This window comes from Schistocerca nitens, unplaced genomic scaffold (assembly GCF_023898315.1).
Source record: "Schistocerca nitens isolate TAMUIC-IGC-003100 unplaced genomic scaffold, iqSchNite1.1 HiC_scaffold_419, whole genome shotgun sequence".
In the NCBI taxonomy this organism is placed as follows: domain Eukaryota; kingdom Metazoa; phylum Arthropoda; class Insecta; order Orthoptera; family Acrididae; genus Schistocerca; species Schistocerca nitens.
Genome location: NW_026045952.1, coordinates 1 through 23997, shown reverse-complemented (window position 1 = coordinate 23997; position 23997 = coordinate 1).

Genomic DNA, 23997 nt, shown 5'->3' with positions numbered 1-23997 from the left:
AAAGTATCTCTTTCGAAAAGTGATCTAATAGATAAAAAATTCAGTGCTGTAAAAGGATTAGGTCTGTCCAAATGTTTGTTACGTCTGACATCCTCTCCTACAAATGGTTCAAATGGTTCTAAGCAGTATGGGACTTAAAATCTGAGATAATCAGTCCTCTAGACTTAGAACTACTTAAACCTAACTAACCTAAGGACATCACACACATCCATGCCCAAGGCAGGATGCGAACCTATGACCGTAGCAGCAGTGCGGTTCCGGACTCAAGCACCTAGAACCGCTCGGCCACACCGGCCGGCCTCTCCCACATTCTTGTGTGTAGAAACTGGTACACCAGTCTGATATCGTGTAGGGCCGCAACATGATGTGGCATAGACTCGGCTGATATCTGAAGTAGTGCTCGAAGGAACTGACACCATGAATCCTGCAGGGCTCTCCATAAATCCATAAGAGTACGAGGGGATAGAGATCTCTTCTGAACAGCACTTTGCAAGACATCCCATATATGCTCAATAATGTTCATGTGCCGGTCGAAGTGGCCGCGCGGTTCTGGCGCTGCAGTCTGGAACCGCGAGACCGCTACGGTCGCAGGTTCGAATCCTGCCTCGGGCATGGAGGTGTGTGATGTCCTTAGGTTAGTTAGGTTTAACTAGTTCTAAGTTCTAGGGGACTAATGACCTCAGCAGTTGAGTCCCATAGTGCTCAGAGCCATTTGAAGCCAATGTTCATGTCTGTGGAGTTCGGCGGCCAGCGGAAGTGTTTAAACTCAGAAGAGCGTTCCTGGAGCCACTCTGTAGCAATTCTGGACGTGTGGGGTATCACAGTGTCCTGCTGGTATTGCTCAAGTCCGTCGGAATGCACAGTGGACATGAATGGATGCAGGTGATCACACAGGATGCTTTCGAACGTATCACCTGTCAGACTCGTATCCAGACGTATCAGGGGCCCAATATCGCACCAACTGCACACGCCCCACACCATTACAGAGCCTCCACCAGCTTGAACAGTCCCCTGCTGACATGCAGGGTCCATGGCTTCATGAGGTTGTCTCCTCACCCGTACACTTTCATCCGCTTGATACAATTTGAAACGAGACTCGTCCGACTAGCCAACATGTTTACAATCATCAACAGTCCGCCGGCCGAAGTGGCCGTGCGGTTAAAGGCGCTGCAGTTTGGAACCGCAAGACCGCTACGGTTGCAGGTTCGAATCCTGCCTCGGGCATGGATGTTTGTGATGTCTGTAGTTAAGTTAGGTTTAACTAGTTCTAAGTTCTAGGGGACTAATGACCTCAGAAGTTGAGTCCCATAGTGCTCAGAGCCATTTGAACCATTTTTTTCATCAACAGTCCAATGTTGGTGTTGACAGGCCCATGCGAGGTGTAAAGCTTTGTGTCGTGCAGCCATCAAGGGTACACGAGTGGGCCGTCGGCCATATCGGTGATCTACCGTTGAATGGTTCGCACGCTGACACTTGTTGATGGCCCAGCATTGAAATCTACAGCAATTTTCGGAAGGGTTGTACTTGTGTCACGTTGAAGGATTCTCTTCAGTCGTCGTTGGTCCCGTTCTTATAGGATCTTTTTCCGGCCACAGCGATGTCGGATACTTCATATTTTACCGCGTTCCTGATATTCACGGTACTCTCGTGAAATGGTCGTAAGGGAAAATCCCCACTTCATTGCTATCTCGGAGATGCTGTGTGCCATCGCTCGTACGCTGACTATAACACCACGTTCAAACTTACTTAAATCTTGATAACCTACCATTGTAGCAGCAGTAACCGATCTAACAACTGCGCCAGACACTTGTCTTGTATAGGCGTTGCCGACCGCAGCGCCGTATTCTGCATGTTTAAATATCTCTGTATTTGAGTACGCATGCTTACACCAGATTCTTTGGCGCTTCAATGTATATGTTGGGCAAAATCTCACATGTCAGGAATGCAATGAAAATGAACCGGGATATCCTTGGAAAAAACTGTCCATGGTGGGTGTTTATTTTATGAAATAGCCTGTAACAGCGGACAACATATTACACATAGGAACTGATCCACACGAGTCAGGCATCGGACAACACCGAGAGTACTCGCATGGAATCCACTGACCAAACCCTTATTTTAGATGCAGTAGAATTCCCACCCTTGAATAAGGAACCGGCAAAAAATTAATTACATGAGGGAAACAAAAGAACGGGCACGAGAAAAGGGTAGGATGAGCTCAAAAGAGGACCCCGAAAAGAGATCGTCACAGACACGTAGAAAACAGAAATCGGGTAATGTTACAGCGATACAGGGTGGATCCGAGGTGGAAACGATAACTCATACGGAAACAACTGTTCCCCAATCCCAACAACCAGACATAGCGGGCTGAGCCTTACACAGCAGGACAGTAAACATCAACCTGTTCATGAAGGAACACGGAAGGCAACAGTACAGGAACGGCTAAGTGAAACCATAGCAGCTGAAACATGTAAAAAGGAAGGTAAAGTGAAGGGTCGTGCTGAACCAAATTTCATTATTATCAGAGGAGTGGCCGAGCAGTTCTAAGCGCTTCAGTCTGGAACCGTGCGACCGCTACGGTCGCAGGTTCGAATCCTGCCTCGGGCATGGATAGGTGTGATGTCCTGAGGTTAGTTAGGTTTAAGTAGTTCTTTTCTATGGGACTGATGACCTCAGATGTTAAGTTCCATAGTGCTCAGAGCCATTTGAACCCATTATCACAGAATAAATTAAAGAAACGCTCTGTAAGGGGAGCAGAGGAAAGGAGCAACAACCTTAAGGCTACAAAACCTCAAAGTGTTGCGAAGGCACTATGCGAGAAAGTCAAACCCAATCGAAATGTGGTGCGTAGAAATGTTAAGAAAGGTGCGTAAAGGAAAAACAAAAATGACAAGGAGGGAGGAATAGAAAATGAACGTACTGAAAACGACAGAGGTCAGAATATTGAAGAATAAGAAGCAAAATCAAAACTGAAAAATAAGTTTGCAGTGGAGAAGCTAGGGTGTTACTATGAACGTAGATGAGCGACAGGAATAGCCATTGGCAGTGACACACCTGTAAAACGTAGAAAACAACTTAATCTGGTCAGAGAACTTTCAACTCTTTGACGTGAGCATGCAGTCGTATAAAATAGTGACGGCCAGTCTCTACCGAATTCAGTCAGATGTTGAATTAAATTGCTTAGCCGGCTGTTTATTTACAGCAGATGTAGAGGTAGCTCTTATCCAAGATGTGGTCAGCCAAAGATTGGTTCAAATGGCTCTGAGCACTATGGGGCTTAACATCTTAGGTCATCAGTCCCCTAGACGTACAACTGCTCAAACCTAACTAACCTAAGGACATCACACACACCCATGCCCGAGGCAGGATTCGCACCTGCGACCGTAACAGCAGCGCGGCCCCGGACTGAAGCGCCTAGAACCGCTCGGTCAGATATGCTCCACATAAACATATACAACACAACGGGTAGAAATGGTAGGAGAGCGAGAAGTGAGTTAATTTGAGTAGGAATCACAGTCCTTCTTATTAATACACGTCGAAAGACACACATCAAAAAAAGTTTTGCATCACCTCGGTTCCGAGAGTTCCGAAACCTGCACAGGAAATTGGAATAGAGATCATCATAAACATCATTTCCGCCATTTTTATTGCTCATGAAAACCACACATTGCATATTGTACCACCATACAGCGAGACCTTCAGGGAGCAGTACGACCTCTGGCATTAATGCATGCCTGTTTTCGTCGTGGTATGCTATCCACAAGTTCATCAAGGCACTGTTGGTCCAGATTGTCCCACTCCTCAAGGGCAATTTGGCGTAGATCCCTCAGAGTGGTTGGTGGATCACGTCGTACATAAACAGCCATTTTCAATCTATCCCAGCCATGTTCGATAGGGTTCATGTCTGGAGAACATGCCAGCCACTCTAGTTGAGCGATGTCGTTATCCTGAAGGACGTCATTCACAATATGTGGACGATGAGGGCGCGAATTGTCGTCCATGAAGACGAATGCCTCCCCAATATGCTGCCGATATGGTTGCACTATCGGTCGGAGGATGGTATTCGCGTATCGTACAGCCGTTACGGCGCATTCCATGGCCACCACAGGCGTACGTTGGCGCCGCATAACGCCACCCCAAAACAGCAGGGAACCTCCACCTTGCTGCTCTCGCTGGAAACTGTGTCTAAGGCGTTCAGCCTGACCGGGTTGTCTCCGACGACTGTCTGGTTGAAGGCATATGCGGCACTCATCGGTGAAGAGGACGTGGTGCCCATCCTGATCGGTCCATTCGGCATGTTGTTGGGCCAATCTGTACTGCACTGCATAATGTCGTGGTTGCAAAGATGGACGTCGGAAGTGAAATTGCGTATCATACAGCCTACTGCGCACAATTTGATTCGTAACACGACGTCCTGTGGGTGCACGAAAAGCATTATTCAACATGGTGGCGTTGCTGTCAGGGTTCCCCCTAGCCATAATCCGTAGGCAGTGGTCATCCACTGCAGTAGTAGCCTTTGGGCGGCCTGAGCGAGGCATGTCGTCGACAGTCCCTGTCTCTCTGTATCTCCTCCATGTCCAAACAACAGCCCTTTGGTTCACTCCGAGACGCCTGGACACTTTCCTTGTTGAGAGCCCTTCCTGGCGCAACGTAACAATGCCGACACGATCGAACCGCGGTATTGACCGTCTAGACATGGTTGAACTACAGACAACATGAGCCGTGTATCTTCTTCCTGGTGGAATGAGTGGAACTGATCGGCTGTCGGAACCTCTCTGTCTAATAGGCGCTGTTCATGCATGGTTGTTTACATCTTTGGGCGGGTTTAGTGACATCTCTGAACAGTGAAAGAGACTGTGTCTGTGATACAATATCCACAGTCAACGTCTATTTTCAGGAGTTCTAGGAACCGAGATGATGCAAAACTTTTTTGATGTGTGTTTAGTATTGGGAGGTGAATTTAACTGCGTTTTAAATAAAAAGGATCAGAACCCCAACTATAACTTCTACCCAAAAGACACCTAGATCTAATTTTACACGCTACAATTATGTCAGTAGCCACTCTTCTAACATGGTAAACATAAAACATAATTTATATCTCCAAAGACATGCTAAATAATCTATAAGATTGTGAAATATGGCTGCTCAGCTTTGCTGACCACTGCACTTACCATATTAGCGTTACGCCCACCCGACAAAAAACATTTTTAGGGCTCCCGTAACGCTATAGCGAAGTGCAGCGGTGCGCCGTAATGTCCTGCCAGAGGAACGTCTTTTAAATACAACAGAAGGGCGTTCACATGGAGCGCTAAATACGTCCGTAAGTTTAAACGTGGAAAATTTACGACGGAACACAACAAACAGTCTCCTACGATACCTGCCGAAATGTTCACGCCAAACTGATCTGACCTCACATACATGCCATGAGTATTTTTGTCGTTCCAAGTGTGGCTGTTTCGCAAGTTGAATGGCCCTTCTCTGGTGAAACATGCCTAGTATGTCTGCAACACTCTCCTTTCGAAATCTGTAATTTGGACGCATTTATTTAAGTACCACAGAAAATATTAACTCCGAGAAGGTTTTGTCCTCTTCCACCGAATCTTTCACTTTCTGTAGCTGATACGGAAAAAGGTTTTCAAAAAAATGGTTCAAATGGCTCTGAGCACTATGGGACTTCACATCTGAGGGCATCAGTTCCATAGAACTTAGAACTACATCTACATCTACATCTACATGATTACTCTGCAATTCACATTTAAGTGCCTGGCAGAGGGTTCATCGAACCACAATCGCACAATCTCTCTACCATTCCACTCCCAAACAGCGCGCGGGAAAAACTAACATCTAAACCTTTCTGTTCGAGCTCTGATTTCTCTTATTTTATTTTGATGATCATTCCTACCTATGTAGGTTGGGTTCAACAAAATATTTTCGCATTCGGTAGACAAAGTTGGTGACTGAAATTTCGTAAATAGATCTCGCCGCGGTGAAAAACGTCTTTGCTTTAATGACTTCCATCCCAACTCGCGTATCATATCTGCCACACTCTTTCCCCTATTACGTGATAATACAAAACGAGCTGCCCTTTGTTGCACCCTTTCGATGTCATCCGTCAATCCCACCTGGTGAGGATCCCACACCGCGCAGCAATATTCTAACAGAGGACGAACGAGTGTAGTGTAAGCTGTCTCTTTAGTGGACTTGTTGCATCTTCTAAGTGTCCTGCCAATGAAACGCAACCTTTGGCTCGCCTTTCCCACAATATTATCTATGTGGTCTTTCCAACTGAAGTTGTTCGTAATTTTAACACCCAGGTACTTAGTTGAATTGACAGCCTTGAGAATTGTACTATTTATCGAGTAATGGAATTCCAACGGATTTCTTTTGGAACTCACGTGGACCACCTCACACTTTTCGTTATTTAGCGTCAACTGCCACCTGCCACACCAACAGCAATCTTTTCTAAATCGCTTTGCAACTGATACTGGTCTTCGGTTGACCTTACTAGACGGTAAAGTACAGCATCATCTGCGAACAACCTAAGAAAACTGCTTAGATTGTCACCCAGGTCATTTATATAGATCAGGAACAGCAGAGGTCCCAGGACGCTTCCCTGGGGAACACCTGATATCACTTCAGTTTTACTGGATGATTTGCCTTCTATTACTACGAACTGCGACCTTCCTGGCAGGAAATCACGAATCCAGTCGCACAACTGAGACGATACCCCATAGGCCCGCAGCTTGATTAGAAGTCGCTTGTGAGGAACGGTGCCAAAAGCTTTCCGGAAATCCAGAAATACGGAATCAACTTGAGATCCCCTGTCGATAGCGGCCATTACTTCGTGTGAATAAAGAGCTAGCTGCATTGCACAAGAACGATGTTTTCTGAAACCATGCTGATTACGTATCAATAGATCGTTCCCTTCGAGGTGATTCATAATGTTTGAATACAGTATATGCTCCAAAACCCTACTGCAAACCGACGTCAATGATATAGGTCTGTAGTTCGATGGATTACTCCTACTACCCTTCTTAAACACTGGTGCGACCTGCTCAATTTTCCAATCTGTAGGTACAGATCTATCGGTGAGCAAGCGATTGTATATGACTGCTAAGTAGGGAGATATTGTATCAGCGTAATCTGAAAGGAACCTAATCGGTATACAATCTGGACCTGATGACTTGCCCGTATCAAGCTTAAACCTAACTAGCCTAAGGACATCACACACATCCATGCCTGAGGCGGGATTGGAACCTGCGACCGTAGCGGTCGCGCGATTCCAAACTGAAGTGCTTAGAACCGCTAGGTCACAGCGGCCGGAAAATAGGTTTTCGTCCTGTAGGATGTCCAGTAGGCCTACTACAGCGTGCGAAATCTGTAGCGACAAACAAACGAATAAATTTTACCATGTTTAGTTTTTAGGCATAATTTAAGAACATCGGATTACCTTTATTTACTCCCTACGAATCACCAGTGGCTCTCGAGCTGATAGTAGGATTTGCAACAACCATATCAAGAACATATAATTCCAGTTGAAAGATCCATATGTAGCGCTGTCGTGCAGTGTCAAATTCGTTCATATCAAAACTTCCGGTCTTCTTCAATCGTTTATCAACCTCTGCAAACTTATTCGCACACGAAATAACGCGGTTCGGAAATCTTGCGTTGTAAATTGTTCTGGCCGCCAGTGCCACATGTCAAATGCATCGGCGTACTCGTCGAACGAAACCGGATGAGATGCCATCGTACCCCTACGTTCAAAACAATAACTTCCTATAACAATCGAGTGCGTAAATACGATTTCCGAAGATGATCGAAGGACTAGCAGATAAAAGTCTGCTACACAAGCTGATGCTGGTAATGCCAGCTCTTCGCATTGCGTAGATGGTTCTGGTCCGATTCCTGCTACTGTCAACTGATTAATTTTTATATTCTTCTCTCAACACAACATCCCCAGCAACACCCTTACAAGTTTTTGAGACCACTTCAGACGACCCTGTATAGACAGATACCTACTAAAAAGCTCCACCTCTACAGTCTGGAACCACGCGACCGCTACGGTCGCAGGTTTGAATCCTGTCTCGGGCATGGATGTGTGTGATGTCCTTAGATTAGTTAGGTTTAAGTAGTTCTAAGTTCTAGGGCACTGATGACCTTAGAAGTTAAGTCCCATAGTGCTCAGAGTCAAGCTCCACCTCACTTAACCTCTTTGAACAACCTTCTCATCTGAGAGCCTGGGGGTTCTACAGGTGGAGGCGATAGAGACAGCTCTTCATATTTGTTAAGCAGTCATAGAAACTCTGCACCATCAGCAGCAGAATCGAAGCTGGACACGTCTTGCTGAGGCGGCAATACCAGTTCATCATGTAATTCTAAAACACACACATTGCAACAGCCTATAAGTATATCATGAAATTACACGCACAGATACACACACACTTACTAAGAAACCTCGCCTATAATCTTCTCATCTGAGAGCCCCATTGTGAGTGTCACAGGTGGAGACAGTAGAGTCGGTAGAGGCGGCTCCCCTGCAATCTTCTCACGTAAAGTGCCCTCCGCCACACACCGTTGGGTGGCTTGCGGAGTATAAATGTAGATGTAGAAACTCTGCATCATCATCATAGATTTGGCTCCCCAGAACAAACAAACGAGGATGGTTGCTACACCTCCAAAAGCTTTAGAAACCACCTGCCCTTTGAGCAAAAGAAGAGTGTCTCCACCAGGCCATCTGAAGGATTTTTTATTCAAGACAAGCAGTAACCAAACAACGAGGTGAGCAGTGTGAGAGATTCAAAAGCCAATATATCATTAACTATATTATATCAAAATGTCCAGGGTCTAATTAGTAAGATTGCTGAACTAGATGTGCTTTTGATGGATCAGTTAAAGGATATTTCAGTTTTATGTATAAGTCAGCACTGGCTAAAAGAAAACCAAACTTGTACAGCCAGAATAACAGGATTTGAAATGATCAGTAGCTCTTGTAGAGAGAATTTTGAAAGGGGAGGAACATGTATATACAGGGTGTTTCAAAAATGACCAGTATATTTGAAACGGCAATAAAAACTAAACGAGCAGCGATAGAAATACACCGTTTGTTGCAATATGCTTGGGACAACAGTACATTTTCAGGCGGACAAACTTTCGAAATTACAGTAGTTACAATTTTCAACAACAGATGGCGCTGCATGTGATGTGAAGGATATAGAAGACAACACAGTCTGTGGGTGCGCCATTCTGTACGTCGTCTTTCTGCTGTAAGCGTGTGCTGTTCACAACGTGCAGGTGTGCTGTAGACAACATGGTGTATTCCTTAGAACAGAGGATTTTTCTGGTGTTGGGATTCCACCGCCTAGAACACAGTGTTGTTGCAACAAGACGAAGTTTTCAACGGAGGTTTAATGTAACCAAAGGACCGAAAAGCGATACAATAAAGGATCTGTTTGAAAAATTTCAACGGACTGGGAACATGACGGATGAACGTGCTGGAAAGGTAGGGCGACCGCGTACAGCAACCACAGAGGGCAACGCGCAGCTAGTGCAGCAGGTGATCCAACAGCGGCCTCGGGTTTCCGTTCACCGTGTTGCAGCTGCGGTCCAAATGATGCCAACGTCCACGTATCGTCTCATGCGCCAGAGGTTACACCTCTATCCATACAAAATTCAAACGTGGCAACCCCTCAGCGCTGCTACCATTGCTGCACGAGAGACATTCGCTAACGATATAGTGCACAGGATTGATGACGGCGATATGCATGTGGGCAGCATTTGGTTTACTGACGAAGCTTATTTTTACCTGGACGGCTTTGTCAATAAACAGAACTGGCGCATATGGGGAACCGAAAAGCCCCATGTTGCGGTCCCATCGTCCCTGCATCCTCACAAAGTACTGGTCTGGGCCGCCATGTCTTCCAAAGGAATCATTGGCCCATTTTTCCGATCCGAAACGATTACTGCATCACGCTATCTGGACATTCTTCGTGAATTTGTGGCGGTACAAATTGCCTTAGACGACACTGCGAACACCTCGTGGTTTATGCAAGATGGTGCCCGGCCACATCGCACAGCCGACGTCTTTAATTTCCTGAATGAATATTTCGATGATCGTGTGATTGCTTTGGGCTACCCGAAACATACAGGAGGCGGCATGGATTGGCCTCCCTATTCGCCAGACATGAACCCCTGTGACTTCTTTCTGTGGGGACACTTGAAAGACCAGGTGTACTGCCAGAATCCAGAAACAATTGAACAGCTGAAGCAGTACATCTCATCTGCATGTGAAGCCATTCCGCCAGACACGTTGTCAAAGTTTTCGGGTAATTTCATTCAGAGACTACGCCATATTATTGCTACGCATGGTGGATATGTGGAAAATATCGTACTATAGAGTTTCCCAGACCGCAGCGCCATCTGTTGTTGAAAATTGTAACTACTGTAATTTCGAAAGTTTGTCTGCCTGAAAATGTACTGTTGTCCCAAGCATATTGCAACAAACAGTGTATTTCTATCGCTGCTCGTTTAGTTTTTATTGCTGTTTCAAATATACCGGTCATTTTTGAAACACCCTGTATGTTATTCATTGAAATAATTGTAGCTGAGTTCACTAACACACACCTATGGAGTGGCATTCAACTGAGTGCTAAGCTGGTTCAAGTTCTGGTGATGGATGGAATTTTCACTGCCAAGTTTTGGTTGACAAGGGAAGGAAAGATGATGATGTAAAATTCTTGATCACCAGTCTTTCTGCCACTGTCTTGGATTAAATTCCAAACCTCTCTTCATTGTCTCATGCAGTGAGGGCATGACACTTGATGGTGTTCCAACCATTAGATGGGTGCATTAAGCTAGCAGCCCTTTTAGCATTATTTGAGAGGAGCAGGCTATATGTTGGCACTGGTCTCTCATCATTATACAACACAAACACAACACTACACTATACCTGCATCCATTAAATCCACTTACACTCCACAAATACATGTATGACACAGCTCTCACATATCTGAAAGGAAATGAGCTAGTGAATATGGAGGAAGAACACTATTTCCAGCATATGGTTGAATCCACTCCACAGGATTTCCCGGGCAACAATGCCACACTTTTTTTTAATAATAACCTCCAGCAACCCATTCCGTATATACCCTTTCCCACATTACTGTGATCCAGGTTGCCTTCTCTGCAGCAAGGCAGTGAGGAGTGCAAGTCTCTGTGGCTCTTCAACAGAGGTTGCCTTCTGTGAAGGAACACTTTGCCACAACTCCCACAGACACCAACCAGGGACAACAGTTACATCACCTGGCCACTGGAGCCAACGGCCAATGAGCTCATTATCTCCTGCAGTGACAGCCAATCATGTGGATCCAGTGTAGTCATCCATGTGTTGTATCCCACAGCATGAGTTACAATTGGGGGTTGCACTCTGGAGTTGTATCCTACAGTCAGCAGCCAAGCTTTACAGTCAGTAGTTGCAGTTACAAAGTTACCTTTAAGTGTGGTGGACTGTTGAGAAATGTCATACCAGAATACACAGTGTTAGTAAACAGGCTTGTTATTGGAACCACCAAAGCACAAGTGCTGCATTGCCACTAAGGACTTAGCCTATGGAGGACATTATTGCTGGTGATAACTTGTCACTGACTGTGTTTCTGTAGTATGGGATACATAAGTACCAGATTTCATGTTAAGATATTTTGTGAGTTACGATTAACTTCCTTCAGTCCCTGCAGGCTTCTTTGGAAAAGTTAAGTGCCACTCAGGAACTGTTGTTACACTGGCCAGAGGAACAAGAACAACGCCAAGTAGAAATTTGATGCCTGCCACTGCCTTTTCATCCACTGAATCTGGCACAGGAAGAGTAGGCTAGTTATGTGGAGAGACTGAAACAACATTTTACTGCAAACAGGATGTCAGGTGATTTAACTAAACACGTATTTCTCTTGTTTAATGCTGGTTATTATGTTTATGGACTGGTTCAGTCACTTTAGCCAGATGAAGACACTGTGACTTGAGTTATTCAGATGTCAAGGACAGGTTAAGTGAACATTTTCAGAGTAAGCTTCTCAGTCTGGGAGCAAACCATAAATTTTATTGTAAGTCTGACCAATCTTATAAAGAATGGGTTGCTACTATGCAAGGCCTTACACATCACTATCTTTCCTTGTGTGAAAACTAAGATGTGCTCTTTTCTATGTGGATACTGCCATGAGGGCTATGTTAGTTGTCCACGTTCCAGATGCAGGGCTATGCAGGACCTTATCTACTTGAATGATCTTTGTCAGTTAGTCAAGCTTTCAAACAGGCAACACAAACAGAAAAGTTCCTTGACTATAACGGAACTCAACTTTCTCAGACAAAATTTAAGAATGTGGATGTTCATAAAGGGAAACAGAATCAGAAATGTACCCAGGCACCTAGGCCTCAGGCTACACCTTAGAACAAGAGTACACAATCTTCAGCTAGTACCTTTTCTTGAGTCAAATCTTGCTTACAGTGTTTTGTGACCCACAGTAGACAGACCTGCTATTACAAATGCATCAAGTGGTTATTTTGTCAGAAACTGGGTCACAAGGCTGAAGTTTGTTTAAAGAAATTGTGTAGTACCATTGAGTATAAAGATACTGTAGTGCAAATTCTACTTTTAGTGATGAAATCACATACAGTGGCCAGTATCTTGAGACTAGATCTCTTTCAGTATGGTTCAAATGGCTCTGAGCACTATGGGACTCAACTGCTGAGGTTATTAGTCCCCTAGAACTTAGAACTAGTTAAACCTAACTAACCTAAGGACATCACAAACATCCATGCCCGAGGCAGGATTCGAACCTGCGACCGTAGCGGTCTTGCGGTTCCAGACTGCAGCGCCTTTAACCGCACGGCCACTTCGGCCGGCTCTCTTTCAGTATCTGGGTTTCAGGTTTCACAATTTGACTGCCTGCATCTGTCCCAAAAATATGGGTGGGTTCCTTTTACCACTGCCTTCTTCCCTGCATGATCAGAGCCACCTCCATTCCACTGGACCTTTTTGGGGAATGAGTTGGCTCATCCTGCTGGACACACACTTGGACTACCCCTACCCCCTACATGGTACAGATGGACAACATGGGCATGTACCACACAATCCAGGCATTACACAAGATCTTCAATGTAGAAGGTCTTCCTCAAGCCACTGAGCTGGATGTGACACCCCCATTATGATTCAAACATTTTTCTCCTCCTGCACAACCACCCAACCACCCAAGGCATACAGCACCTTCACAAAATAACCAACAAGGCTACCAACCAGTTCATTCTAATGTTCCAGGACAAATATGAAGTTAGTGGCTGGTCACCCTGGAGAGGATGCCCTCCTCATGTGTCTTTCTTCTTACAGAAGCATCACCATAAGAATGTGTCACCAGCAGAAAGGTCACACAGGTGCCAGACGTGGAACCTCCTGTCCTTGCTGGTGTCCCACCATCAGGACACTGTGGGCATTACTGACTTCTGCCAAGCAAAGCAGCAGCTCCCAATCCAGGGCCATGGTCTCCTAGGGACAGCACACAGACACACACATCTCACATATCCAGAACCTGATCACATCTCATGGTGGTCCTGTCTTACAGACATTATAGCCCTTGTTTAGTTGCAGGTACTAACGATGCATCTTCCCACATGAGAGAATTGGGAGTTTCAACAAACATGCCAATGACCTGCTGTTGCTGATGCATGGCCCTTGGCCTGGATGTGTAGAGCCACAGCATCAGCAAAGAGGCTAGGATGCAGATGGACATCGTCCACAATCCATGTTAGTGACCAAAGAAGAAGAGGCTTTACGTCCCCCTCCTTTGGGAGGAGGGATGTTAGATCCTCCGGCTACCCCTGCCTATACACCCCTTCCCACATCACTGTGTTTCAGGTTGCCTGCTCCACTGGCACGATAGTGATCAGGACGAGTCTTGGCAGCTGTTCATGAGAGGTTAACTTCAGCAAAGGAACTACTTTGCCACATTTCCCACTAACACCAACCAGGAATGACAATGACATTATCTGGCCAGGAAGACAATGGGCACCAAGCTCATTACCTCCAGCAGTGATAGCTAATCATACAGTTCCAATGCAGCCATCTGCACAGTGTTATAACATGCGGCCCAAAGACTACAGCTGCAGCTGGCAGTTGCATTCTGGAGTCACATCTTACAGTCGACAGTCGTGTCCTACAATTGACAGTAAGAGTTCCTTGTAAGTGTGGTGAACTGTTGAGAGGCATATACTAGAGCATGCCATGTCAGTAAACAGACTTCTTATTAGAACCACCATACCCCTGGTGTTGCATTGTCATTAAGGACTTAGTCTCTGGAGAACATTTCTGCTGGTGATAACATGTTACACACCTAGTTTCTGTTGTATGGAATATTTGTGCACTAGAGTTCACTTCAAGATATTTTATGAATATTATTTTGCTTGGGCTAATTTACTTGTGTAGGAGACTCAGATTGCTACACTGGTGCAGTCATTAATAGTGATGTAGCTCAACAGAAGTAGAGAGGACATCATAACGTAAACTGCACTGGCAATCATGTTATGCAGTTTAGCCATCCTTGCAAATGTAAGTAAAATAATTTAAATAATTTCATTGCTTCACTTGTTTAAAGTTTTTCATTTTGTAATATTTTCAAAATTAAAATGGTAGCTATAGTCAGTGTAATTTATAAACATTGTTATTTTTATGGGTCTTTGGAGAAAACTAGTAACTGTATTCTTGGTTTGAACATTGAGATAGTTACCCCTGTTTTCATCAATTGAAGTAACAAACAATTGCTCAACAAAAGAACAAAAAAGGCAGTTACGTTGAATCAAGAATTTATAGGTACAATTTTCCTTTTGTAAAAGGAATAGCTGAAAGAATGTGAAACAAATGTTAACTAGATTGCATTTTGTTTTAATTTACTAGCTTTAACACATAGCCCCCAAGTGGAGAAAATCTCCGACCTGGCCGGGAATCGAACCCTGGCCACTTTGGTTAGCAATCTGATGTGCTGACTGTGCAACTACCAAAGTGGACAATTCCTAAATTGGATGATAGAATTTAAAATGAACATGGCAAACAATAAATATGAAGCAAACAAACCCTAATAAATTCATAGAAGGAACTTCCATTCCTCGTATGATAGATGTCTTCTTCACTCATCTCTAAACAGAAGAAAGTGAACACCAATACACATACTGTCAAGTATGTACAAGAAAAATGAATCATCATATTTCTCATCTCCTCTCTTTACATCTTTGGTTTTGCCTTCTCATTTCATATTCTGTTGCACACCAGTGTCATTTGCTGATCTAAGAAGACCCTATGAGGTTGGTCATTTATGTGTTAGTTTAGTATATTAACTTTATTCTGAGCACTTTCATTCCATGTCTTCTCCATTGTCCTCATTCTGCATCTATGAAACAACAATTCTGTGTAACATATGTTACCTCATTGCATACTATCCCGTTAATCTCAGGGATGCCCTTTATTCTAAAAGCTAAGAGAATCTCTAGTTTAGTGATTTTTATTGATTAATCACAATATCTGCAGTTCTCAAATGGGGTTGCTTTGAGCACCACCTGATATTGGGATTCTGATGAACTATAATTTTCAGACTATTCCAAATGTGATGTTTTTGTGCATTTTCAGAGATCGGGATCATTGCCTACCAGATGTTTATCAAAAGTATTTAATTAAAGATCAATTTATACAGAAATTCCATTTCATTTCACAGTAAGGAAAATGTAGTTTTTCTCAAAAGTAGAATAAACTTTTCATTTGTGATTTCTGTGAAAACAATTTATCAGTTAATAATGATGATCTGTTTTTAATTTACAAGTAATTTTGTAATTTTTAATGTGAACTATAAGGTCCTTCAAATCAACATAACACTGTTCAAATAATGTGTCTTTCTGTTCTTGAAATGAAATTTATGATTTCTGTTCTCTTACAATTTGCTCTTTTTCATGAGCTGGATCTCGGGGATCTCAGTATCAGCAGAGAAATGGCAAATACCATGATACAGTGTAGTATCCCAACTCCAACAAAGCTTCAGAAGTATGCATAATTACGTGCATTTTGTACCTATGACTCTAATCAATGATCGAACACCTATTTATTAACTTACAAACCACCCATACATTGTTCTTTTTCAGTTATGTCTGATGTCCACAGTCTGTTGCACGAGTGTTTAATGTTGCTTTTATTACAAATAACTTCAGAAGAAGAAGAATCATCAAATTATGGTACACAAAAATAATTATCTACCAGACTGATCATACAGTACATGTGTGCATTGAACTGTACTGTTGCTTATTATATATTGCAGAAGACAGCTACGTCATTTGCTACAACCTAGCAAGGCGCCATTATCAGTTACTATTGATATTGTGAATCATGTACCGTCCAGACCGACATTCACCATTAATGGATTAAAGTTAAGTATTCCTCCAGCTACGTCCTTTTTTCTAAATTCTAATTTCCTTGTCCTGTTCCAGGCCTCACGCCAGCCTGTGTGAGCTAAAACGCGTGCCTTTCAGCCACCTCTAGTAACACGGTGTTGGCTCTCCTGCCAACCAAAACAGAAGGTTTTGCATGTTACTGAAAGATATAACTTTCACTAACCCCTTTTGAGATTTCTGCATGAAGCATCTTTTAGTACATAAATGGCTTTCACTTTGCTGAAGTGAACTTCTTTTTTGAACTATCAATGTGGATTCCAGTAGCAGCAGGTATCTGCTTCTCTAATCCATCACAGATAGAACAAGTGTCAGACTGAGGATACCCAAATGATATACTGAAGGTACTGAACACTTCTTAGTAGAATTTATGGGGTACATTAATATGATGTTCATCTAGAAAAACTTAGTGCGTTTTCTTCACAGGATTTCAGGCAGGTACCTATTGGACAAATTCTTATGGAATGAGTAATGAGAAACCATTGGTTTAAATAAAGATATGTGATTTTCAACAAGGACTCCAAGTATCCCATGAACTGCACGAGGACTGTTATAATGCCTACCTTTAATATCCTTTGCAGAACTGTTGTTTGTGAGCAGATGCCATTAGAAAGTGCATAGTCAACCTTCAGAGATTGTGTGAAAATCCATGAATACCTCTCTACAAACAGTTAACTCTGTTGTAGTAACATCACCAGTCTGTCAGACTTTATAATAAAAAGAAATTGTGTGTCTAAAAGGGGTATTGGACAGTGAACAAATGCCATCATCATCACAACTTGCACCCTCTTCACACACTACTTCGTGTGATCTTCTTTGTTTCACATTATTAATAGTGATAAGACCAGCCGAATAGGAGTCTTGTGCATTTTTGACTACTTGCTATACAAGGTCTGAGAAAAGCTGTTGCTTTGTTCAGTTGTGTTTGTTTGAAAGCACTGCAGTCTTTTGCATCTGCAACCAAAGGTTACATACCCAGCTACCCATAAAGAAAAGCAGATGGAAAAATTTACTGGTGGAAATAAAGAATGTAAACAGTGCTTACCTGTAATCTTCTCCAAAACATTATTTCACGATAACACTTTAACCAACACATTCATGTGTTCCTTGCCTATCAGATTTTTCTTCTTCATTACTTTTTTGATTCTTTCTTGGTGTTTCTGCTGTTTATGCTATTGAACACAGTCTTTGGAATTCCTTACTGACACAGAACTGTCACTTGCCAAAGAGTAGAAATAATCCAACAATTTCTACGAGGGTGACAATGAACATTCAGGTTGCATTGTCACCTGCTTTCAGACAAAAATAGCCCTTGTCAAATGACAGAGTGTTTTTATCATAAATTATTTTATTTTGCTAAAGGCTGTTTTTGTAGAACCATCATATTTCTGAGCCACAATAACTCAGGACAAGGGACATTTCTGCCATGTCTCAGTTGAACAAATTGTGAGTCTTTGGGACGGCTACAAGATTGAGCTGAAATTGTGAAAATGAAAAAAATTGACAACAGTTGTTTTTGTTATGAAGTCTTAAATTGCAAATTTTTTAAAGTAGGAGGTTGAAATTACACATCAAGGGGCAAAAATAGATGATGGAGCGTTGGCTCAGATTCATAGTGAATCCACCAGTCGGTAGGGGGTTCACTACACTTTATTGAGCACACTATATGGCACATAGTGCTACCAAGAGATGAGTGATTCTGTACTTCCTTCCTACAATCACTCTGTTCTCTAACTATCCCAACCTTAGTTTGTAAGAAAAAAACAAACTGACACCTAATCAAAGTTACGACAAGGTCATATAATAGGAAAAACATGGTGAACTAACAAGCAGCGGAGGTGGTTTTTTTTCAAAATCAGACACTCCCAACTTTCTGAGAACATTCTTAGAATTATCTCAAATAAATTCACTTGAGATATAATTAACATTAAAAGCTCAGACCCACAACATTTCAGTCACCTGTTTTGCTTTAATGACGTCAAGATTCTGAACTTTGAAAATATAATTTTACTGCAGTGTTTTTTCTGAATGAGACAACAAGCCTCGCTACTTAATTCAATCAGTAATTAAGATGTCAAATGATTCAGAATCATAAAATATTTATTTCAAGATGTATGCCATTCTAGTAATTAGGGGGATTTCAGAAACCATGTAATAATGTTGCAGATACTTTTGTGGATTATTAACCTGAAACATATTTTACAAACCAAAGAATAGTAAAGTCTTAAGCTCCATGCCAAACAGTCAAATCCAAGCTTACAGAAATTCAAAGCATTACATAATTTCAGAATTCACAACATATTCTCTCACCTGTCTTTATATAGCTACCCCTACCCCAAAATCTGCAGTCCGCCCCTAAACAGTACACTGGTAAGATCTCTATGTTGGATTGTATTAGACTAGTGCACAGACAACATGTATGTGTCAGTTCATGTTAAGAGTTTGGAGCCAAAAAGCACAGAGAGAACATTAAAATGTTGGCTTGGCTGAAAGTCTGAATATTATTAATCTGACCATCACAAGTTTGGGTCGCTAACAGTGAAATCCTGTGACCCAAAATAATACAAGTGACTAATATGTCTGTAACGATTACGAAATTTGTGGAATTTATGGTGGCATCAAATGAATCTCAGGTGAACTAAATGACATCCATTCTGAAAGTGTTAATGATCTGCGAACTATGTGTGCTGGATAGTGTTATGTATACTTGTAAACATACTGTAAATCTTTTCAAGCGGACTAATGCAATCATATTTCTGTCCTTCTATGTTCTGCTACTTTGAACTTTAACCAAATCTGTGACACTGCTTAGTAGTCAGATGGGTCTCCTTCCTTACAAGATCACAAAGAATGAAATGTGTTCCCATTTACCTGTACATACTGAGAACTGCAGAACTGGAACTGGCCACCAACTATGAAACAGTGTAAATATTTTGGAATGAACAACCTTTAAAACTAATTTTGTGTGTAGTTCACAGTATTTGCATCTCTCTTACTTGACATCACTTCTCAATACAATATTTCAGTTCAACAAGCTATAAGACACCAAGACCCTTAAAAAATGAATACAACAAAACAACAGGTGACTGGAATGACATCCCTGATATATTACAAAAGTTGAGAACAGAAATGAATGATTTCCGTGGTATAAATGAAACACCCCTTTCGCATGTTATTCTAAAACTGAAATTAATGTAGAAAAATTCAAAGGAAGTTACATTATGAAAAATAAAAAAAGTAACAGCAAAACGGTGGTTAGTTCTCAAGGAACATTAGATACACACAAAAGAGTGGATGGATTTTTGTATGCTGATGAGACTTCGTGTGCAACAGACCATTCCAGGGAGTTTGGAAAGCACAAACAATAATTGCCTAAGCCATCAGGAAATGGTATGATTATTAGATAAAATGTGTTGAGACATAGAATTACTGTAAAATTAGAACACACACAGCACTCAGTTAGGGAATGTTGGTCATAATGTACTACAGATGGTACCATTTGAAGATGATCTTGATATACCAAAGGCTTCCTAAAAAGTTACATAATACATCTATGATGATAAAAGGAAGGAAAGAAGATTATGATAAATTGTTCCATTGATGATGTGGTCAATGGAAATGACATACAAGCTCAGATTGTGGAATATAGGGAAGGAAACTGTTTCTGACATCCTCAAAGGAAACAGCCCATCGTTTTTCCTTTAAGGGAAATCACCTAAGACTGGATGGCCAGACAAGGATTTGAGCCACCATCCTACCGAATATGAGTCCAGTGCCTTGCCACTACATCATATTGCTTGAATCCCCCCATGTGTAAACTATGTAGGATACAACTTTTAATCCCGTATCAGTAATCCCATTTGTGAAATGGAGGAAAGACACCTTGTTTTTCACAAAGTATTGTAAAGTATGATACATCAAATGCATAAGTATTCACCTTCTTCATACACAGTTTATATAACAGTTATTATTCGTATAATCATTCAAAAAGAGAACTGATGCTTTTGCTAATGAAATATTAAATGTGACTGTATCTCTTTGGAAGTACTTTTGGTCATATTGATACTGTACACATATTTGTAACAAGAAAGATCGATGTATTCAAAAATCTCTGAACTGTGGCTTCCTGTATCACTGCACTTGTTGATTTGTGTGCAGAACTGTAGAACAAGTTCTTGAGTACATACTCTATGGTCAAGTCTAGAGCCTGGGGCAGTGCAATGAAGACAGAATGAGATACAAGCAGCCATGACAAGCTGTACTGCATGCTGATTTCTGTAATTTACTTCATGGGAAATGTTTTTGTTGATGTCAAGCTGTACTGCATACTGATTTCTGTAATTTACTTCATGGGAAATGTTTTTGTTGATGTCATGTGGAAGAAATTGACATTCATTAAATATCTAAAGTGAAAACAGAGTTTTGTACCATACAATAATTTCACAGTACTTATATCAAAGACAGCAACCCATTCCTCTCTTCGGAAGCGAGGTAATCAATCTATACAACCCACCAAAATAGAATTCTACATCAACAACGCAAAATTTAAGTAACTTTTATTGATTTTAACATCCATCTGCTCATTTTCTATTATCACACAAATGGTCACATTGTTTTTAGGTGCCTGTCTTGCAAATATTTGTTGGTCATTAGACAACTGAAGCCACTAGAGCAAGGGAGTGGGTTAAAGGCTCTGACACTGAATGGCTGCAAAATAACAACCTGAAACTTCCATCTGCTGCCACATCTTATGACAAACATCTGAGAACAACTCTACTGAAATGTGAACAGCCAAATTTAAGGTGATCAGAATTCCTTTTGCACTCAGTTAAGAGACAAATCAAACTGCTGTATTTTTCTCTGGACATTGTGAACACGTAGTAATCTAACTTATTTAGGCATTCATCAGAAACGTTCATAATCCAACTTACTTATGTATTCATCAAAAACGTGGTGGCACAGGAGGGAAAAAACACTTTAAGCACTCTTGAAGTGTCTGGACTACCTCATCAGACTTATGCACTAACTCAAAAACACACATGTTAAAAGAGCTTATTGTTTCGACAGGCAACTGAACACTTGCTGAGAAATGACCACAGCGGAAGCTAAATGATAGGTAACACTGAAAGCATTCAAAGATGATATTCCTTAAAATCAGCATTCTGTTATCCAAAACTTATTGCATATAATTTTTACACACCATAGTTTGAATTTTCATTTACTGTTGCACTAGACATTTTGTCATTCACTGCCAGAGAGCAGCACGTATGAATGTTCGCACAGTATTATATGTCCCATTTTACTACTCCTGAAAAGCTACATTTCTCTTGGACAACATAACAGTTGAATGCAGCAGTGCTCCACAAGGACAAAGTTGGTATACTTTTGTGATGGAACAGGAATTTATCAAACAACACAGGAGTAACAGAATCCTGATTTGATGCCTGCTGTGGATTGCAGTACCACGTAGATTTCAGCCAGTGAGCTATTGCTTTGTAAACTCAACATGGTGGTTATTCATAAGTAATGACCAAGGATGTTGCCGACATAAATTCAAGGATTACAGCCAAGTTTTCTCATCACAACACCTAAACAAGAAGTCCAACAACAGTGTTTTGCATTTGACATTTTTATTACAAAATAACAGAGCAAAAGATAACTAAAATCTGTCCGTAAATAGCATAGAGCTGCATTTTAATAATGTTCAGCTAATGCAGTTCTTCAAAACTGATAATTCTAAAATTAAAACAAAATTCGTAAAAGACATACAATCTCAAAATATTTCTGAACTTCATCCACTTCTAAACTAAAAGACATTAGAGCACACTTCCACAATTCTGATTAAGTCTACATGCTGATTTCCAGTGTGACAGAGACACAAAATAAGTTCAAAGTGAATGTTCAATCAGCATGAAGTTGATAATATGCAAGGAAGCATAATCTACATTGATATTATTTCTGTATTTTTCTAGTGTGGTTGTGTGGGTTTCAGTTCCTCTAGAAATTAATTTATTATTAATTATCAACACTGTCAAGAAGTAAATGTATTGAGGAGTAAGTGTAATAATTCCTCTTGTCTCAGCATGATGTGCAACTGTCTATTTCACACAATATTCTCATTGGTCACTTCTGCTAAATAAATGTTGTACTGACTAACTGCATTGCTCCAAAACACTACATTTATGTTCTGTATAATATGGTTAAGTTTGGGACACTGATTAAATATGTGTCATCTGCCAACTCCTGTTTCCCATATAGTGAACTGTTCTTTTCACATTCTCCAGTTAATCATCATATCATGGTACACAGCAGAATTTTTGGTTATTGTGTACTAAGTGCCAAATAACGTAGAAGTTTAGCAACTCACTAAGATATTTCCAAGCATCCCACAACTGTCTTCTGCTCTGATGTGTCGAACTCTTCAACAACCCCTGGTCACCATCATGACTCAAGCTGAGGGATGCTACTTTCTTCTGAACACTATGACTTAGTTCTTTGCTGTTATGATGAGAGGTTTTCTGCAAACATCTTTTTCTGCTTCGAGAGAATGTTCATAAAAAGTAGGTGCATTTAAAATGATCGTATACGCTGCACATGCCACGTTCCATTCTCATATGTTCGTACATCATAAACTACATTTGTCTCCACATGTGCACTATATCTTATTCGTCGTACAGTGCATATCAAAGCTTGGACATGGATGATGTTTGGGTCCCGATATAGGCGGTAGTCAGGCCCTGCAAAGCCTGGACCAGAATGTTGCCCTTCAAAGAGCCATGCATAACCATTACTCTGAGCGCCAGTATTCTTGTTGGCATCTCCAACGTTTCCTTCATTTCTGTTGTCACCCTCCTTGGTGGCACCAGCATCCCTAACACCGTCTTCATTACTGTGGTCTTGAGTAGCTTCAGCAGTGTTGTCCCCAACACCATCTTCATTTCTGTTGCCACCATAACCCATGTCACCATCAATGTCCTGATTGCCATTGTATGCAGTATTGTTGACTCCATGAGTGTCATCTCTACAGTCAACAACAGGACCAATACTGGCTGCATTACTAGCAGCATCCTCAGCAATGACATTCCCAGTGCTGTCATTGTAATGTTCATACTGTGCCTCTAAACCCAGATCTTCCTCATGTGATACACTTCCTGCGTGGTTACTTAGATCTGAGACCTCATCAATGTTACACTCAACCTCAACCATATTTTCATCTCTATCTGTCTCATCCCCTTCAGGACCAAATCCAGCAGCATCAGATTCTGTCCCATTTTGTGAGTACTGTTTTTCAGACAACTCTAATTCACTGTCACTTTCTGAGGTTTCAACTTCTTCCTTTATTTCAATCTCTTCCATAGAGAGAGAGACGGAGTCAAAAGTATTCTGTTCACCATCTTGTTCTCGTTCTGCACTCCCACACATTAAATTACTCTTGGAGCTGGCACACCCTGTTCTATCATCCACTCTGTCATTTACATTATTCTGATCAGAAACTACAGTATCCACTTCATGTAGGTCCAGGATTTCTTT